Raw genomic sequence first — 16,268 nt, forward strand, 5'->3', positions numbered from 1 at the left:
AATTAAAAGGAACAGTCACAAGGGTGAAATGCCTGCAAACTGCATAGAGACTATTTACTAACACCTTAACAGAGGCTCAAAGTAAATGTATTCCCCCGAATAAAACAAAAGCAAAGATGATCACAAAATACTCCACTATGGCTAAATAGGAGAGTAAATGGGATGGTTAGAGGCAAAAAGTCATCCTTTAAAAATTGGAAGTCAAATCCTAGTGATAAAAATAGAAAGGAGCATCAACTCTGTCAGGTCAAGTGTAGAAGTATAAGGCAGGTCCAAAAATAGTTTGAAGAGCAACTAGCTAAGGACACAAAAACTAATAGAAAAAAAATGTTTAAGTACATCAGAAACAGGAAGCCTGCCAAACAATCAGTGAGACCGACTTCTGTACCAGGCAGATTGGTGGAAACTATAGTATAAAACAAAATTATCAGACACATAGATGAACTATATTTTGGAGAAGAGTCAACACAGCCTTTGTAAAGGGAAATCATGCTTCACCAATCTACTAGAATTCTTTGATGGTGTCAAAATATGTAGACAAGGGTGATCCAGTTGATACACTGCACTTGGCCTTCCAGAAAGCCCTTGATAAGCTCTCTCACTAAAGCACGTAAGCAAAGTAAGCAGTCATGGGATAAGAGGGAAGGTCTATTCATGGATCAGTAATTGGTTAAAGATAGAAACAAAGAGTAGAAATAAATGGTCAGTTTTCACAATGGAGAGCGGTAAATATTGGGGTCCCCCACAGATCTGTACTGGGACTAGTGCTATTCGACATATTCAAAACTGATCTGGAAAAAGGCATGAACAGTGAGATGGCAAAATTTTCACAATACAAAATTACTCAAGATAATTAAGTCCAAAGCTGACAGCAAAGATTTACAAAGGGATTTTACTCGACAGGGTGACAAAATGGCAGATGAAATTCAGTGTCGATGAATGCAAAGTAATGCATATTGGAAAACATAATTCTAACTATACAAACAAAATTATGGCGTCTAGGTTAGCTGTTACCACTCAAGAAAAAGATCTTCTTGTCATCATGGATAGTTCTCTGGAAACATCCTCTTGATATGCAGTGGCAGTCAAAAAAGCTAACAGAATGTTAGGAATCATTAGGAAAGGGATAGATTATAAAACAGAAAATATCACAATGCCACTATATAAATCCATGGTATGCCCACACCTTAAAATACTGTGTAGTTCTGGTCTCCCAATCTCAAAAAAAATCTACAGAAGAACTTCTGAAGTATGTACACCAGAGTTACAAACCGACCAGTCAACCACACCCCTCATTTGGAACCTGAAGTATGCAATCAGACAGCAGGAGAAATAAAAAAAAGGGAAAATACAGTACAGTAATGTGTTAAACATAAACTACAAAAAAATAAAAGGAAAGTTTTTAAAAAACATTTTTGACAAGGTAAAGGAACTTTCTGTGCTTGTTTCATTTAAATTCAAAGGGTTAAAAGCAGTATTTTTCTTCTGCATAGTAGCGATTCAAAGCTGTATTAAGTCAGTGATCAGTTGGAAACTTTTGAAAGAACAACCATAACATTTTTTCAGAGTTATGAGCAGTTCAGAGTTATGGACTCCTGAGGTGTTCGTAACTCTGAGGTTCTACTATATTAGAATTCAAAAAAGTACAGAGAAGGGAAACAAAAGTGAATCGGGATATGGAACAGCTTCCATATGAGGAGAGATTAAAAAGAGTGGGACTTTTCATCTTAGAAAAGAGACTATTAACAGGGATATAATAGAAGGCTATAAAACCATGGATGGTATGGAGAAGGTAGATAGGGAAGTGTTATTTCCCTTTAACATAACACAAAAACTAGGGATCACCTGACAAAACTAATAGCCAGCCAGTTTAAAACAAATAAAAGAAAGTATTTCTCCACAAAACATGATGTCAACCCGTGGAACTCTTTGCCAAGGGATGTTGTGAAGGCCAAAAGTATAACTGTGTTAAAAAAAAGAATTAGATCTATTCATGGAGGATAGGTCCATCAATGCGTATTAGCCAACGTGGTCAGGGATGTAGTTCCAGGCTCCTGATGTTCCTAAACTTCTGATTGCCAGTGTTCCCTGTTTTAGTCATTCCCCCTGAAACATCTGGCACTGGCCACTGTCAGAGACAGGATACTGGGCAAGATAGACCATTGGTCTGAGTCAGTATGGCTCTTCTTATGTTGTTATCTCTGTGGTATGTTAATAAAATGATCATTGATCATTAAAAATGTCACAGAGCACATACATGGCCAAGATTATACAAATTATATGTGTATATGGCGGTACAATCATTTGTGTAGGTACTTAATTACCTAATTTTGCGCACTCACTCTCTCTCTCTCTCTATATATATACAGTATATATAGGTAACAACATAAAGTGTTTGGCCAGCTTTAATCAAAAGCTTAAATAAACAGGTGGTGTCTGTACTGCATTGGGAAGCTTGCCAGGTTTTGGTTCTTTTGCAATGCCAATGGAAGTAGGTTCCAGAGATGAGGGCCCTCCATTGCAAACACCCTTCCTTCATCTCCAGAAACCAGCAGTGAGAACAACCTGGTGGGAGAATCACTGGACTACTTAGGATCTGGCCCAACTTATATTGCTGGCCATACTCCATGGTTTTTCTTTGGTGTGAAATACTTTGTTAGGGTGGGATCACCAGTTCTTCATGAGCTCGGGACTGATCTCACTCATGTTTTTTAGGAAATATAATTTGTATTTCACAAACCACAATGTACATTGTAAACTATTGCACTTGGGGATATCACTCTGCTAATGTCAATGGCTTTGTTTATTTTGCACAGGACCTTCACAGAGGGAAACACAAAAGGAGATTAGAACAAAACCTACAAAAAAGTGAACAAAATAATTGATATAAACAAAATATGGCTGGCGTATGGGATGGCACAAAGTTTTTATTGCCAGTTATTTGGTAAGACTGCTATGATTTATTCATGACTCCACTGAGATCAAACTCATGGCAACAGAAATTTCATACGGTAACATCCCACACCATCACAAATGGTATATTTTTCACATGTTCATTCATATGCTGCCTATATATCTAGAAAAAAGGTGAACTAACTGGAATGTTTTGAAAGCCGTCATAGGTGGACTTTGACAGCTATCTCTAGGGAGAGGGCTCCCATAGGACTATGGCTCAGAATCAAGAAGACCTTGCTCAGTTCACATGGAACCTCAAAATGGAGAGCAAGAACAATGCTACCAACCTCAGCTGCCTTGGACAGATATAAAAGGCAAAACCTGAATAAATACATATTCTTCTATTTTATAAGATGGAGAAATCTAATGGCTTTGTAGTACTAATGTTAATGTTTATGTTAATGTTAATGTCAATATGGCCACCAGGACTATATTCAAAATAGAAAGTTACCACCATTATGATCAGTAAGAAAGGGATATGATATTATAGTAAAATGAGCAATTAAGATTGGCATCAGTCTCGTTAATTCAAGGGTGGGGGTTTTGTAGCTTTTTAATGATAGTGTAAAGTGAACTAATGATGTGCAGTAAGAGCATGGGAGGAAAGTAGCAGAAAGCTGGCTGAAATAAATTGGTTTTAGGAGGGATTTCCAGGAACAGCGTGAGGTTGCCTACAGAAGAAGGAAGGCTATTACGTGCATATAGCATACAGAATCCCTTCCTCTGTGAGCCAATATTTAAAAAGTTAGGTATGCATACATATTTGCATGTGCTTAAGCTATGCATGCAAATACTTTGTATTTGTATGGGCCCATGTCAAGTCCCCTCTGGGTACTGTTGTGTGCAATTATGTGTCTAACTGAGAAAATCAGCCCCTTACTGATTAGCTCAGAATGTGGGGGAAGGAATGATGGAAAACTATTTTGACTGCAGTTCTTTGGATGTCATGAAGAAAGTGGAGGCTGGAGGGCAGGTGGTTGTGGTAATCAATGTGGTAGATAACTGGGAAATGGAGTAGTGTCAGCAAGGATGTAAAGAATGTAAGGGACCAGAAGAAGTGAAGCCGAGAAGATTAATTATGGAAATACTGCGGAGTAAGAAATAGAAGAAATGGGCAAGGGTCTGAATCCAAGGGAAGAAAAAGTAGGGCTGAGGAAGAGGAGCCCATGTTGTGAACCTGAGTGATGGGAAGGATGACCATGACAGCTGATGGTGATGACATTGTTCAGAAGAGAATTGAATGTGTAAGAGCCCAACTTTAAAGTATAACTTAGTTTCACTCTTTTTTCTCCAAACTTTTTACCCTGTCTTTCAGTGTTATTGCTTCCCATTCAAAGGTTCAATTATGGTATAAATCATGGAACTATTTGGAACAATATCAAAATTCTAGACCTAGCTCCTCTGCGTTACTGGTTTGGTCTACGCAGTGGTAATTCAATGAAGGAAAGTGAAAGTTTAATAGACAATTATGACTTTATGCATCCTGTTTTTTTTTAATGGGATACTTTATTTGTTGATATTGAACTAGGCATGACATCTTTGACCGTGGGTTCCATTGGTGCCCAGGATTTTATAATTTGTAGTGTTAGGTGGCTACTCGATGTGAGAAATTGTTTTAACAAAGAATCTTCTGAGAATGGCTGTGTATCTCTGCAGTAACTTCGCAAGCATAGCTATGTGGTTGAAATGAAGTTTACTTGCCAGTGTTTTCTTACTCAGTACATTGATTCAGTTACTTTGCTTGATGAGAAATCCAGAGTACATATGAGTTATTACTGTGCATATTTTCCATTATTAAAATTGAGCCTTTTTAACGTAATTGGTACCAAATGGAAGAGACGCAGCACAACAACGAGACGTACAACACCTATGCCTGTAGGTCAAGGGATTCATGAAAATATAGTTGTCTTTAATGAGATAAGTTTCAGAGTAGCAGCTGTGCTAGTCTGTATCCGCAAAAAGAAAAGGAGTACTTGTGGCACCTTAGAGACTAACCAATTTATTTGAGCATAAGCTTTCATGAGCTGAAGTGAGCTGTAGCTCACGAAAGCTTATGCTCAAATAAATTGGTTAGTCTCTAAGATGCCACAAGTACTCCTTTTCTTTTTGCGGATACAGGCTAACACTGCTGCTAGTCTGAAACCTGTCATTAATCTCTAAGTAGACTCAATGCCACTACATGGAACAGAGCACCACACCCAGGAGGTGTGCGGATTACACTAAATAATCATTGGAGGGAAGTTAGGCAGCCCAAACTATCTCCCCCTCTACAAACATGATGGTCACTTTAAGAGACAGGTCACTACCCCTCTCACAGCAGGCCAGGAAGAGGAAGGTCTTAAGCACAAGAGCTTGCAGACCACTGTAGAAATGACTCCAGGTTCTGACAATTTTTCTGCCTCCTAATATTTCAGTTCAGTGTGTCACCATGGAGCAAGATCTGAGATTGTGTGAGGAAATGCTGTATTCAGACAGGAGGAGGGAAACAAAATGGCAGATGTGCAGCAAGCTCAGCAAGAAAACTACTGCATCTCCCAGGATTTAGATCAAGCATCTCTCTCTCCCCCCAACTCTATCCCACTTCCCAAAAAAATCTTGTGAGGCTGTGTGGTATCCCAACACTAGGAGGGCATATATGGAAGAAGAAAAGGAGGAAGGAAAAGCACTAAGGGAAGGGCAAGCTCTGAATATATATGAATTGAGGGCAGAGGTGTGGGGGGGAGGGCAGAGAGAGACCCACACCCAGAGTGAGTTGGACCATCAAGGGCAAAAGGGCAGCACTGAATCTGACTGAAAGACAGTTATTCGTGGTAGGTTGGAGGTTGGGGTCAGTGAAGTGAGACATTTGAGAATGGAGTAGAACTAGACAGGATAGAATAAAGGAAAGGAGGAAAGAAAAACGCAGAAAAAAACAGCAGGAGGTGAAGAGGTAAAGGAGAAATTAAACTGAAAAACAGGCACCGGAAAGGGTGGAGAGAAAAAAATAACACAAAATCGAAGGAAGGAAATTGAGGTAAACTGACAGAAAACCAAAGAAACAGAGGGAGATTTAGTAAATGAATTTAAAGATCAGTTGAAGCCAAGAAGAGGGTCAGAGTGACTGCCTTAATTATTATTATTGAGCACAGAGAGAGTACAGTATTGTATTGCTGTACCCCCTCAGTATACAATGGGGAACATTAAGGATCAAATGCTAGGCTGAGGTTAGAATCTCCCTGTTTTTTTGTTGATTTGTGTCAGATCCTTAAATTTCTCCAACTATTTGTATACTGATAGACTCCGTGGAAAAGACTCAGTGGGGTTCTGTATATAGTATATTATCTGGACTATGTTAAAAAACCCTACATTTGAGAATAAGAGAGAGCTGTCTTTAAAACTAAAAGTGGACACTCAGTAGGAGAGACATACCAGAGCTAAGGTTACATTGTGTCCTTTGAGCCACAGATTTCCTTTTCGGTGAGACATTATCACATTCCTTAAATACAAACAGAAAGAAAGCTGGCACTTTTCAGTAAGCTTCTGCTTTGTCCCACTTTCCTTTGTCGTCCCACCTTCAAAAATAAAGCTATAGGTCCACTTAAGTACTGGGTGGGGTTGACAAATTTATTAAGGACAGTGAAATAAAATGTATCTTGTTATTGTATGCAGTGTTGTTGCAGCTGTGTTGGTCCCAGGATATTAGAGAGACAAGGTGGGTAAGGTAGTAGCTCCCTTGGTGAGACAGACAAACTTTCGAACTTACACTTTTATTGAAGAAGAGCTCTGTGTAAGCGTAAGAGCTTGTCTCTTACCAACAGAAATTGGTCCAATAAAAGATATTACCTCACCCACCTTGTCTCTTTTATTAATTATTATTATTATTATTATTTATTGTATTATTATCGGAAGAAATCAGATTTTGGTTCAACTCTTGCTGTCAGTGTGCCCATTTAATATAGTATTATATATTCCAGATACAATTATTTGTCAACATGCTAGTAGCTTATTTATAAAACCATGCTACTCTGAAACCTGTCATGATAAGATAGATGCTTTTCTGATGTCACCACCTTGTAAAATTGCTGAACTAGAGCACTCTGCTGAATGAGTTCCCAGCTCCATTGCAAACAGTTTCCATTTGCCTGTCACTTTGCTTTAAACTATGCTAAATGTTATTACTTCATCCCTTACTCTCCTGGCAGCTTGAGTTCCCAGCGAGAGAAAGGAACACAAATTTTTCCAGACCTTAAAGTGTATCTACAAAATAAGGACCTACACCTGCAATATATTGAGCACACTAGATTTCCAGTGACTTTAGCTGAAGTTAAGTACCACAGAGGATCAAGACCTTCAAAAACATAAAGATAAAGGTGAGATTATCAGAGGAGCCTAACAAAGGTAGGTGCCCAACTCCGATTGAATTTGAAAATGCTAACAATAAAATGTATAACAATCAAAATATACCATACTTTGTAAAGTCACATTTATTATAGTATTTTTTTATCTTAGTCACTAAAACTAGTCAGTGCAACTAGGAGTTGCATTACTTAGACATTTGACTGCTCAATCTTGCCAGAAAATAGTGTACCTAGTGTTTATGAAAATAGATTAAAATGCTCGTGAAAAGTTACTCAGAAAGAAAAGCACAGCAGAATCTCACTAAAACCACATTTGCTAATCCAAACTCTGCAGCAGATGCACACACACACTGGTGAGTTCTCCCATATCTCAACAAAGATTTAATAGTCATTTTAATTAACCTCACTATAAAAAAATGCTGTTACTTTTCCAAAATATGCTGCTTAATATTCTGAAATATTGTAAATAATCAAAACTTGTAGTGTGCTACAGCTGCCTATAGACAACTAAAAAGTGTCAGAGAATGTATATTGCATTTTTATTGTGTTTGCACATGCTCTGATTCAGCAGAGTGCTTAATTTAAAAAACTGAAGTGAACAGGACTTACCTTAAATGCTTTGCTGAATAGGGTTGTGTTTAGGAAAATGCCATTAATGAGTTAGGCTATGTCTATGCTACGAAGTTAAGTTGACTTAAGTTGATGTTCGTCCACTGCTGTAATTAAACTGCTTTTGCATGTCCACACAACACTCGTTGTGATGGAGGAGAATGTCCACAGTTAGTGCTCTTGTATTCGACACAGAGAGCAGTGCACTATGGGTATCTATCCCACTGTGCAACTCGCCACAACCTACCACTGGGTGTTCTGGAAAGGGATCGCAGTGCCTTATGGGGGGCAGGCTCAGCATCCCATGATGCAGTTTTCTTCATCTCATCATTCCGTGGCATTCCTACCAGGTTTCATGCCGCTTTTCAACAGCCCCTGTAAACTGCGCACCCACCACCTCTGTCTGAAAACATAGATCATGCATTGCTCTCCAATATTGTGATGAGCATTATGAACTCAACGCGGCTGATCCTGCAGTATTTCATGAGCTGCTAATCTGATGATGACACCGTGCTTTTGGCATTCATGGAGCGGCTCCACATTGTGGACCGTCGGTTCTGGGTGTGAGAAACAAACACCAAGTGTTTGCCAGTATGGGATGATGAGTGGTGGTTGCAGAACTTTTGGTGCACAAAGCCATGTTCCTGAAAGTCTGTGAGGCACGCGCCCATGTCCTCTGGTGCAAGAACAACAAAACAAGAGCTGTGTTAGTGGTGGAGAAATGAGTGGCAGTCATTGTATGGATGCTGGCAACTCCTGACTGTAACCAATCAATCGCAAATCAGTTTGGAGTGGAGAAGTTCACTGTGGGGGTTATGCTGATGCAAGTGTGCAGGGCCATTAATCACCTCCTGATACAAAGGATTGTGACTCTTGCCCGTGTGTGTTTAATAATGGATGACTTTGTGGCAACGGGATTCCTTAACTGAGGTAGGGCAATAGATGGCACACTATCCCCATTTTGGCCCCAGGCCACCTTGCAACAGAGTACATCAACAGAAAGTGCTACTTATCTATGGTATTGCAAGCTCTGGTGGATCACCGGGGTCATTTCACCAACATTACTGTGGGGTGGTCAGGGAAGGTGCATGATGCCTGCATCTTCAGGAACACTGGCCTGTACAGAAAGTTGCAAGCAGGGACTTTCTTTCCAGACCAGAAGATTCCAATTGGGAATGTGAAAATGCTAATTATGATTCTTGGAGACCCAGTCTACCCCTTCTTCCTGTGGCTCATGAAGCCTTACACCGGAAACCTTGACTGCAGCAAGGAGCAGTTCAACAACAAGTTCAGCAGGTGCAGAATGCTTATTGAATGTGCCTTTGGCTGCTTAAAGTATAGCTGGTCCTGCCTTTTTGGCAGGTTAGACCTCAATGTGGAAATATTTCCATGGTCATAGCAGCCTGCTCTGCTCTGCATAACCGTTGTGAAGCTAAGGGGGAGACGTTTCTACAGGGGTGGATCGTTGAGGTGGATTGGCTGGTTGTTGCTTTTGAGCAGCCAGATACCAGGGCTGTTAAAGGGGCTCAATGAGGAGTTATTTGAATTAGGGAGGGTTTAAAGGAGCATTTTGAAAATGATCCACAATAATGTGGGTTTCTGTAATGCATTTAGCCATAGTATGAACCTTGTAATGATTGCTGTGTGTACGGTAATTTTACAGTGCAAATGAACTGATTACCACTGTGTATGAATTCCATCAGAAACCACACTATGTAGGAGACAAATAGAAATGCCTTCTCTTTCTATAAATATTTTTTTATTAAACGCCTATGCAAACATTTCTATGTTCTGCAAGGAACATGAAAATCAAGAGCCAGAAGCTGGGAATGAGCAACGGGATGGATCACTTGATGATTACCTGTTCTGCTCATTCCCTCTAGGGCACCTGGCATTGGCCACTGTCGGAAGACAGGATACTGGGGTAGATGGACCTTTGGTCTGACCCAGAATGACTGTTCTTATGTATGTTCTTATGGGTGTATGTCCAGCTGTCATTATGAAACATGTCCCTTGGGGTGAAGTGCATGGGGTACTGAGACAGCCTAGGAACATGCAAAGAGTCTGTGGGCAGGGGGAGTGTGGGGTGGGCATGGAAGGCAGTTCTGTATAGGCTGCAAGGGGAGGCGAGCGTGGATGTGTGCTGTCTGAAGTTTAATCAGGGACTTCAGTACATCTGTCTGGTCCTGAAGCAGCTGAATCATCCGCTCCTGCATCTGTTTCATATCCTGGCTATCCATTTGCAGTTTTTCATTGATAGCCCTCTCTCCATGCTCTCTGCTTGCAATCTGAAGCCTCAGAGGATTGAGGCACCTCCCGGAACATGTCTTCCTTACTCCTATTTTGTCTCCTTTTCAGATGGAGCTGCTCAGTAGGTGTGCAGGAGACGACCCTCCAGGGCACATTTGCAGTTGCTAAAGCAACAATAGACAGTGCAATTGTGAGTGCACTCTCAGCCTTGATCCAAATAAGTTAGAAACACCACTTTCTCACTCTCCCTTAGCAGGCACACACCATGGTAAGAACCCCAGCCATGGTGAGTTCGGCCCGAGGGGAGAAGGGGGAATGGTTCAAAGGCTGGGGTGTGTGTGTCAGGGTTCCTTCCCCCCTCTGAACTCTGGGGCAAATATGTGGGGACCCGCATGAAATACCGCCTAAGCTTATTCTTACCAGCTTAGGTTAAAACTTCCCCAAGGCACAGATTCCTTTCTTGCCTTGGGATCACTGCCACCACCAAGTGATTTAACAAACAATCAGGGAAAAGAACCACTTGGAGTTCCTCTTCCCCCAGCAATGCCCCCAAACCCTTACACCACCTTTCCTGGGGAGGCTTGAGAATAATATCCTAACCAATTGGTTACATAGGGACTACAGACCCAACCCCCTGGGTCTTAGAACAATGGAAAAATCAGTCAGGTTCTTAAAAAGAAGGGATTTATTTAAAGAGAAAAAGGTAAAAGAATCACCTCTGTAAACTTAGGCTGGTAGTTAACCTTACAGAGTAGCAGAAAATTCAAAGAGCACAGAAGAACCCCCTCTAGCCTTAGTTTCAAAGTTACAGCAAAACAGGGATAAACCTCCCTCTAGTAAAGGGAAAATTCACAAGTTGAGAAAATAAAGATAAACTAATACGCCTTGCCTGGCCGTTACTTACAAGTTTGAAATATGAGAGACTTGTTTAGAAAGAGAACATGGATTGATGTCCGGTCCTCTTAGTCCCAAAAGCTAACAGCCACAGAAACAAAGAACCCAAAACAAAACCTCTCCCCACCACCAGATCTGAAAGTATCTTTTGTCCCCTTTGGTTCCTTTGGTCAGGTGTCAACCAGGTTACTTGAGCTTCTTAACCCCTTATAGGTAAGGAGGAATTTAGGCTACCCCTATGGGTTATGACAGGGCGTTTCAAAGGGGTATCACTACAAGTGCCTAGGGCCACTATTCTGAATATTGGCACTGTTTTCTACAGGCAGGGGTGATAGCAACTGGTATCTCACTCCTAAGGGTAATCGGGGATGCAAGGGTGCAGCTCCTGCATGTGTGCAGCTGCAGACCAGGTCTGTATGTTGCTTGCCTATGTGCTGCTATGGTGCCTGCAGAAGTAATTGCCAATTGGCCTGACAGAGTTTCCTACTGCGGGGGAAAAAACAAGGGAGCCTTCACAAGAAGCCTTCAACAGAGGATTGCAGAATACCTCCAGGAAATAAATAAAATTTCCTAGAGATCTCTTTGGAGGAGTCTAAGGACATCCCAGTGTGCATAAACAAACTTTTCCGCAGGGCCCTCTCTGCCTAGCTGCAGAGCAGAATGAGAAGCAGATACAAACAGTACCTGTGTTAGTTATTTCAATCCCTCTTCTACCCTGATTCAGAAAAGCGGAACACTACCTCACATCTCCCTGCAGTACCAAAGCACAATGAGGACTTAGTGGAGCTTCCTTCTCCTGCATCAGGCATGCCAGAGCTGGAGTGCTGGGACTGGCTAGACCTCTCTGGAGTTAAAAAGAGGTCCTGGCTCACGATGCCACCGAACATCCCTGTCACCTGTCCCTCATCTTCCTCCAACTCCACTCCCTTGTCCACCACATCATCAGAGTTCACTCTGCTGACCACTGTCTCCAGCTCCTCTGAAGTATTCATGGGGCTCTTGGTGATGGAGGTGGGGTCGCTGCCAAGGATGGCATGCAGCTCCTTATAGAAGTAATATGTCTTTGGCGATGCACTAAACCCATGACTGACCTCCTTTGCCTTCTAGTACACCACCCTCAGCTCTTTGATCTTTGCACAGCACTGCTGCGTGTCCCTATCATACCCCTTCTCTTCCATGCCACAAGCAAGCTGCCCATAGGTATCAAAGTTCCTCTGCTGGGTTGGAGCTCTGACTGCACAGCTTCCTCTCCCCACAGACCCAGCTGATCCAATAACCCCGGTGTATTCCAGGCAGGAGTGGATTTGCTGCAGGGAGCCGGCATGTTGAGCTGGGCAGTTGCTATGTGAGCTCTCCACGCCAAGCAAACAGAAGAATTAAAAACATTGCTGGGGCTTTAAAAGGGGGAGGGACACATGCCTGTGTACCTGGTTGCAGGGCAGCAGAGTTCAAACTGGTGACCAGAGCGGTCACAAAGGTCATTGTGGGACACCTCCTGGAGGCCACTTAGGGTGACATAAGCAACACAGTGTCTACACTGACACTGCATCACTCTATGTCACCCTAAGCGCTATGCCTCTTGGCCAGGTGGTGGTATTATGTCGGCATCGCAGGAGAGTTAAATCAGTGGGAGGAGCATTGCAGTGTGTACAAATCCACAGTTAGGTCATTGTAAGCTGCCTAATGTTGACTTAACTGTGTAGTGTAGACATGGCCTTAGATTCTACTGTATATTACTGCAAGATTTAATTTGTTTTTTCTTAACTGGATACATTTAAAGAATATTGCAGTACAATAATGGGACCCTGAAGTTGGTACAAGTCTACAACTTGTATAAATTGTGTTTTCCAATTCCAGCAGAAGAGCAACTTTCTTGTCTGATAATTCTAAGCCATTTGCACCTGTACTATGCACTTTCACTGACTGTACTGAAGTATCACATGGTATTACTAACAAGCAGATTTCAAGTGCTCTCCAGCAGATGTAGTCCCAGAACTAGAGTCTCTTCTTTTTTGGAGGGGCTGTACATAGCCTATTTTATTACCATGGGGTTATAAATATCAGTGTAATTCTATTGAATGGTGAGGATAAATTTGTATTTTCCACAGCAACCTGTATTAGTAAAAACTGTTTTCATAATTTTTTGTAAAATACTGAGATGTAGTTTTGTGTGTTTTTCTCTCATTTTGCAGGAGATCGGGTTTTCACTCATGCTGTATACACACTCACATTCAAGTGTGTTTTAGTGTATTTAGTGCTCACAAATGGTGCTGAGTTGTTAGTCTTGAAGACATCTACTTGTCCAATCAGGTATTGTCAAGGCTGGGTTGTGGGCAGCCAGACCTAGTGGTCAGAGCCAGAGCCCGCAGTCAGGAGTCAAGAGTCAGCTGAGTCAGGATACCAGGAGATCAGAAACAGGAGACAAGCTGGAGATCAGAACTTCAAGTCGGTAACCAGAGTCAGGCTGGGTCAGGACACCAGGTGATCAGAGGCCGGAGACATGAGATCAGAACCAAAAGTCAGAGGTCAGAAGACATGCCAGGTCAGGACACCAGGAAATTGTGATAGCAGGAGGCAGAGGTACCCAGGCAGGGTGGTTTCCAGCTATAACATGGACAGTGCAAGTTTTTCCACAGCCATCCAGTGATGCAGCTGAACCCTGTCCTGCAGGTAAAGGATGGGATTTTCAGTGGTAAATTGACTTCAGTGGGAGCAACATTATGCTAACGCTGAGCACTTTGAAGGGCATAGAGGGTTGTCCAGGTTGCACAATGTGATAATATGGGGGAATCTGTCAGCGTACAACTTAAGAGTTCTGTTTGATATTATGAACTTTCTCTGTGTTTATGCCTTTATGGCTGTCTTTTGTTGTATTTTTACATCATAGTTTTTGCGTTTGGGGCACCTGAGTTATTTGCCCCTGAATGGGACAGTCGTTAAGGATCAGCAGCAATTGAATAGCCTGGCCTAGCCGAACAATGAGATGGCTGCAACCCAGGCAAAACTGCTTTTCTTTATCTGCTTTGCAGGGAGAGGGCTGGAAGCAGTGTTGTTTCCCCAGCAGGAAGGAGAACAAAGAAAGAGGTTTTAGAACTGGCTTTTAAAAAACGAGATGTTGAGGGGGTACCGGGGAGAAAAGGAGCTTGGGTAGGAGTGAGAGGAGTGACCCAGGCTTAACTGTAAACTAGAGCACCCACAAGGGTTGAGCTCTGAGGAGGATGTGCTTAACCTGCTGGGGAGTTTTGGGGGATACAGCACTGGTCTTGGGGTGTACGGGAGCTGCATCATGGAAAAGTCTGTACCCCGGGAATGAGCCGAGAAGCCAAGAAAGAGACAGTGCTCCGAGCCTACCCAGCACCCTGGTGAGAGTCCAGCAATGGAGAGCTTGACCAGCTCTGTGACACATACCCAGTCAATCCCTGGCCGTTTTGTTTGTACTACTAAGGAAACCATTTGTGGTGGTAGTTTTATGAAGTGGACACCTGTCTACTAAGAACTGAACTGAGGTTACCAACAGACTGAACACAAGCCGCCAAAGCTGGCGGTACATATCATAGTGGCACACAGCGGTACAAGCAGTGGTGAGCTGGAGCCAGTTCGCACCAGTTCGCTAGAACTGGTTGTTAAATTTAGAAGCCCTTTTAGAACGGGGTGCTCCGGGGCTGGAGCACCCAGGGGGAAAATTTGGTGGGTGCAGAGCACCCACCAGCAGCTCCCCGCCCTGCACCCAGCCCCAGCTCACCTCACCTCCGCTCCAGCTCTGCCTCCACCTCCTCCCCTGAACGCGCCGCCCCGCTCTGCTTCTCCGCCACCCACCCCGCCCCCGGCTTCCCACAAATCAGCTGTTCGTGCGGGAAGCCTGGGAGGGCTGAGAAGCAAGCGGCAGCTTCGCACTCAGGCCCAGGGAGGTAGAGGCGGAGCGGAGGTCAGCTGGGGCGGGGGGGCGCAAGGAGGGCAGCCCGTGCCGCAGCAGGTAACCCGGGGGGTGCAGGGGAACTGCTCCCTGCCCCACCTCCGCCTCCCTGGGCCTAAGGGCGAAGCCGCCGCCTGCTTTTCAGCCCCCCCACCCCAGGCTTCCTGTGCGAACAGCTGATTCGCAGGAAGTGGGGGGTGGGCGGAGAAGCAGAGTGGGGCAGCGCTTTCAGGGAAGGAGGCAGAGGTGGAGCAGAGGTGAGCTGGGGCTGGGCGTGGGGAAGGGAGGGGTGGGGAGCTGCTGGTGGCTGCTCTGCACCCATCAAATTTTCCCCGTGGGTGCTCCAGCCCCAGAGCACCCACAGAGTAGGTGCCTAAGGCACCACTTTTGATGTGATCAGTGGGGAGAGCGGCCACTCCCCCTGCTCCCCCGCCAGCTACGCTACCCTGCCCCTAGGAGCCAGAGGGACCTGCTGCATGCTTCCTGGGAGCCACCCCAGGTAAGCAATACCAGGACTCCCCACCTCGCCCCCCAGCAAGTTCCTCTGGCTCTTAGGGGCAGGGTGGGCACCCACTATGGTGGCCCACGAGACCCTCCAGCTCGGTTCTGGAGACAGTCGGGGGAGGGGGATGGATGGGGCAGGGATCCTGGGATGGGTGGGGGGCATCAAGGAATGTGGGGGGTTGGATGGGGCAGGAGTCCCGGGGGGTGGGGGTGGGCCACGACCCCCTCGTGGGGTGAGGAGGGAACCGGTTGTTAAGATTTTGGCAGCTCATCACTGGGTACAAGTGTTTCCTGAGACGTCACATGTAATGGATAGCATCTGCTGAAATAAAGTAGCTGTAAATATAAACTACGCAAACTCCTGTCTACAGTGATAAAAAATTTCCATTGCAGTTTTGTACAACCTTTAATTAAGGTTCTCCACTATTAGACATCAAAATTTGCTGGTCCCTTGCATGGTTGCTTAAGATACTTAATCTTTCAAAATGTTGTCAGATGTATGTGGAATGAAGCTTGTGTTGCTTTTGTCTTGCTGTATTTGGTTCCTGCAATGTATGATACAAGGTCTTATATTGCCTGAATAGAAATTTACACAAGAATGTGCCATTCACACCAGTGGGAACTGTGTCTCCACAAATATACGTACTTTAGTATATATTATAACAGAATTCAGTGTTTCGCCGGTAATGTATCCATAATCTAATTTTAGGCATTGACATTTCTTCTTCAGAAAATGAATGGAAGGAATTTTAGAACTTCCTCAATTATTGCTCAACAGATTTTTTTTTTTCAATTTTTAATTAATT

The sequence above is a fragment of the Lepidochelys kempii genome, chromosome 5 (assembly GCF_965140285.1).
Source record: "Lepidochelys kempii isolate rLepKem1 chromosome 5, rLepKem1.hap1, whole genome shotgun sequence".
Lineage (NCBI taxonomy): Eukaryota > Metazoa > Chordata > Testudines > Cheloniidae > Lepidochelys > Lepidochelys kempii.